Source organism: Chaetura pelagica, unplaced genomic scaffold, assembly GCF_000747805.2.
Source record: "Chaetura pelagica isolate M959 unplaced genomic scaffold, ChaPel_1.0 scaffold576, whole genome shotgun sequence".
Taxonomy (NCBI): domain Eukaryota; kingdom Metazoa; phylum Chordata; class Aves; order Apodiformes; family Apodidae; genus Chaetura; species Chaetura pelagica.
In genome coordinates, this window is record NW_009953524.1 from 42,265 (window position 1) to 47,677 (window position 5,413).

Here is a 5,413-nt window from a genome sequence, read left to right on the forward strand (position 1 = left end):
GGTGCGGGCTCTGCGAGCCGGGGCTGCTCCCGCCCCTCAGCATCCTCCTGCAGCGCTGGGATCCTCCTTAGAAACCCACGCATCCCTTGGACAAACCCCCCGTCTGACTGTGAAGGCCGCTCTCGCACACGAGGCCTTCTGGCCTGATACTTTTGTCCTTTTGCTTTTGTGACATTCAGCTGTCAGAGCAAGCGTGGCCTCGTGCCATCCGTGGCTGCGCCGCCCGAGCCACCCTGAGCAGCCCGCGGCTCCTGGAGCATGAGGTAATGGGGAGCAGGGAGCCAAGGCGGGCCACGAGAGCCAAAAAACACACGGGCCTTGAGAGGCAAGCGATAAAGCAAAAGGAATACGGGCGTTAAGCAGCAGAAAGGCACAGGAGAGCTTGAGAGGCCAATGGCAGCAGCGTCAGAGCTCGCAGGGTTGCAGGAAGCCTTGCAGCTTCCAAGGTGAAGCTTTAACTCAAACTTGAGTGGAATTCCTAAAAAAAGGAAGATTTATATCTGGGTTTTGTTGCAGCTGTGACGGACCATTAATGCTTTCTTTTTATACGTATTTTGAATTTACAATAGCATATGTAGGTCAGGTTGTACTTTTGAGAGAGATTTCCACCTGCTCCTCGTGTTTTGCCTTGATCTGAAGTGCCTGCTTGCAAGGAGCTATAAAATGTACTCCTAAATTATCCACAAGACTCTCCCTCTGACTCCAAGGCTAGTCATTGTAAGAGATGGACTTCAGTCTGTCATTAAGTCGTGTTTGAGCTACAAGTAGCATCAATGTTCAGGCAGAAAAATATCAAATCCCTTGTCTTTAAGCTCAGTTATAAGCCACGCAGCAAGTTGTTTTCTAGTTTCGCTCCCTTGGTCAGGGACAGTAAACATTTGAAAGGAAGTTAATCAGCCCCTCTAAGGGATTTTTTTCCAACAACAAACCATCATCTGAATGCAAATGTGATCTGAAAGTCAATATGTACCTTCAGAGGAACTTTGGAAGAAAGACAGGTAACTGAAGGGAAAAGCAGGATTCCTGGCCTGTTTATACCCAAAAGCAATGAAAACAATGTTCAGCCAGAGCAGCTGTATCTGAAAAAGATGTGTGTTGACAGTATGAGCAAGCAGAATATGAATTTTGAGAACTCCCTGTTAAAGGGTTGCCTTTTGCAGTATGCCTGGACAGAGATCAAATGTGACCTACTTCAGGAGGCTGAATCCTGGAGGCTTTTGTACAGCTGAACCTGCTGGTTGTTCCTTCTGTTTTTTAAAGAGGGGGAACTAGCTGGAGTGCCATCCCTGTGACAGCAAAGGCTGTGCACTTCCAGCTTCTTGTTTCAGTGACACCAACTGTCATCTTTGGTGTTATCTTTACCAATACATTTAAACACCGTCCATGGAGGATTTCCATGTCTTATGTTCTGATCTATTTTTAATAAATATTAGGTGTTGGGCCATATTAAGTTATGGTAACTAAATATTAAATTACTTTTGCCTCTATTTGCTATCATGATTGGTGCAAAGGATGATAGCTAATGAGAATTATTTTATGGAAATTACTGTACCCAAAGGGAGACCAGGGCCTGTGAGACCCTAATACCCAGCTCAGGGTAAAAGGTGTTTCCAAGCCCACGGCTCTGACAGATCTAGAACAGATCCTCACTCATCCAGTACAAATTTTTTAATTTGTCAGATGGAGGGTGGTAATGAATTGCCAAGGAACTACCAAAGCCCTGGCTGATTTTAAGCAGGAGGAAGAAAAGCAATCCAGTAATTTAGACACCTGTTAGTCTGACCTCAAGAGCATTAAAAGCTTAGAAAAGAATGTAAAGTAGCTAGAGACAGACAAGTAGAGTGAAGAATAAAGTAAAATGTGACATAGCTTTACTAAAGATAGATTGCATTTAACTAAGATTATACCTCTGATAATTGTTTTCTAGACAATGGATATACCATTGATTAAATTTAACTGGATTTAATAGGTTATTGATAGATGGAAAAGGTATATCAAAGGGAAGAGAGAGCAGAAGGTTGCTGGACTCTGGTGCTCTCCCTGAACAGCAGCACTGCCTGCCCCTCTCCCAGACAGGGTGCTGGGCTCTGGGGACCACAGGCTGACCCAGCCAGCCACGTCTCACGCTCTTTTCATCTTGCACAACACTTCTCAGGCAGGCCCTGGAACAAAAGGTAGGAGAGAGCTGATGGCATTTGCTGATGGCACAAAGCTGGGAGGCACCAGCATTATGGAGGGAGTATCTGTATTGCTGGAAGAGCTGGATAACATTGAGTGCTGGCACACTGGAAATGGGATGAAATTTAATAGTGGAAAGTACAAGGTCATGCACTTGGGAATTACCATCAAGAATCTCTGCTGCGAGCTGGGAGCTCATCAGTTGGAAATGACAGAAGAAGAGAAAAATCTGGGTGTATTTGTTGATTTCCAGAAGACTACGGACTCCCAGTATGAAGCAGCTCTGACAAAAAGCATCTATCAAGCAAGATACTTCCAGGAGAAGAGGAAAAGTTTGATACAAATGTTGATGTATAATGATGCAAAGCTCTGCTGCAACTTCTCTGGTGTTATGCATGCAGCTCTGCCCACTTCTAATCAAGGGACACGAGCTTCAAGTGGGACTGGAGAAGAAATACAGGCTCATCCTGAGTTTTCCTTGTGTAAGAATCTTGCAATAATTTATTCAGCCAAAAACCTGAATGCTGAGGAGGGATACAGTTGCTCTCCATGAAACTTCAGGGAGTAAACACTGAAGTAAACACATCTCCCTTAAGAGCAAGGGTGATGTTGGTGTTAGAGCCAAAAAAGTATCCGATGGCCATGAAGAGTCTGGACTGAAACACGAGAACACCAGAGCTTCCAGCAGCTCAAGTCCTGAGGCTCTGGGTCATCCTTCCCAAAGCTGCCTTACCCTGAAGCAGTTGCCACCAACAGCTGAGAATGGACCCTAAAGACCCAACAAGTCCTTGCCAAACCTCTCTTGCTGCATGAGACGCCGAGTTACGACGTCGCTGCTTAGGAAAAGACAAAGGGATCCCTGATGTGGAAAGACATGTCGTGGGAGTCATCAGCTGTATTCAGTAAGGGCAGGTTTGAAAATCTGTGTGTGGTCGTGGTGAGGCTGCCAGCATCCTGGTCTGGGTCATCCAACCCTGGTCCCCCACCTTCCTGCCAGGGCCAGCGGTCCTGGGGCAGCCCAGTGGATGCCTGGGCTGCCCTGTCCCCTCACCCCAGCACTTCTGTGGAACTGACACAACTTCAAGCTGTCATGGTGCTGCAACAATGCTGCCTGAAACATGCTTTTAATAACAATGCATCTATTTATATTACTTTATTATTATTATTATAAACGTATCATTAGTTTTCTTAATAAGCACACGTAAGCTCCTCCCTCCCGAGATTAATTATTATTCTGTTGTATAAAAGAGAAACACAAGGCAGTGAGAGGCTAAGCAGCTGTCTGATCAGACAAGCTGCTTCAGAAAATGACATTAATTTATCTGATTATCTGAAGTGATAATTCTGGATCCTGTGACACTGCTGGTAACCCGCTCAGGACTGTGCTTGCTGTGGTGAGTGGCACCAAGGAGGGAGTTCCCACCCACAGGAACTTGCACCATTAAAACCCCCCAAAGTTGAGCAACTCCCTGGTTTTGCTGGCAGGAGAAGGCTGAACCTGCAGCCTCAGAGAGAAAGAGAACTGCTGCTCTGTCCCTGCACAGACACAGCACCCTGCAGAGAATGGGCTAGGAAGTTCCTTGAGCCTGGTGTCTTTCATTGGTGACCAAAGTAAAAAATATCCAATCATGAGACTTTGTGGTGAGAAGACTGCAATGGAGTTAATCAGAGAGCAAAGGGGAATTGGAAGGAGATTTAATAAATGATTGCAGGGTCCCTCGAGTCAGGAGTTTAGTGCTAATGCCCCTGCCTTGGTGACTCTGCAGAAGGTGCTGGGGAAGGCTTGCATCTTCCATGGGTCCTTGATGCTAATGTAGATATCGTTGAGACAAAATGGAAAAAAGGAAAAGGTAGAGCTGGATTGAAAAATTGCAAAGCCCAGGGCTATCCTGATTCATCACCATTACTATAATTGCATTTCAGCTGCTTAGGAGATATAATGGCCAATTCCCACAACTTTGCAATTTACTACTATGGTTCTGTCTTGGTTTTTGATTACGCTGACATTTCCTCCGGTCATTCCATCATGCTTTAATTTTCTTTCTGTTTGTTAAATGGAGGTAGAAATGAGGGTCCTTCAGGGTTTCCTGTGTCCCCAGCTGTGTAGCCAGCACAGGGTGCTGCCAGAACCAGGGTGCTCTTCCCAGGGCACTCCTTGAGAAATCCCATAATCCGCAGGGCTTCATCAGCATTGAACAACCCCCCCTCTCCGTGAATCACACTGAAGGGGCATCTTTTTAATGAAAACTCCTTTTTCCAAAAGCTTCTGTCTGGAGAAGTTCCTTGGACCTCGGGAGCAGGATGTGTTGGCCAAGCTCAGCAGCCTGGATGCTGGTTTTAGTGCTTTGCCTTCTCTGTGCAGCAGGGCCCGGGTCTCACCCTGCAGGGGGGGCAGAGGCTTGTGAGGAGGGAAATCAGGAGTTCAGGTTTGGCTTTTCCTGTCAGATTAAGTGTTAAAGGTCCCCAGCAGGTTGAACAGATGCACTTTTTGGTTGACTTGGTTCATTTCTATTTGTTTGTCAGATTGATTTCTACAAGTAACACATAAATTTATCTAACTGGGCTCCACATCCACAGTTAATATCACCAATGTTTTGGAGAGACTCCCAGTGCTTTAGGAAATCAAGTGTGTCACGCACAGCTGATAAGGTAACAAAAAAACCCAACAATAAGTAAAAAAACCCAAGCAACCAACCAACCAACCACCCCAAAACAGGACTAGTGCTTCAAAACAGCTTGATGACAGATCTGAAGCCCAGGGAGCCACTTGGAGTCTTGGCCACCCCTGGAGGGAGGCTGGCAGAGGGGGGGAAATGACCAGACACCTGCAAGGGAATTGTTACCTGTGCTGAACGGCCGGAGCAGACCTCGGGCCTGACATCCTGGTGAGTTTTGTGCTGCTCAGTTGTTTGGCACAGAGTGTGGGTGCTGCTGCTGCTGCAGCCCGGGGGTCTGACCCGTGCGGCGGTGGTTGGGGAACAAGGAATGGTCCGTGTGAAGAACGAGCGGCTCAGAGGGTGGGGCGGAAAGGATGGCGAGCACGGCGGGTCCCGCGGGACCGGTCACGTCGAAGTGCAAATCGGTGGTGCCCGAGCACAGGAGGGAGCAGCAGAGCCTGCCCGGGTGCCCTCCTGCCCCGGGAGCGCGGCGGGACCGGCAGCGGGACAGCAGGACACCCCGGGACAGCCGGGCACTGACACCGGGACAGCAGGACACCCCGGGACAGCCGGGCACT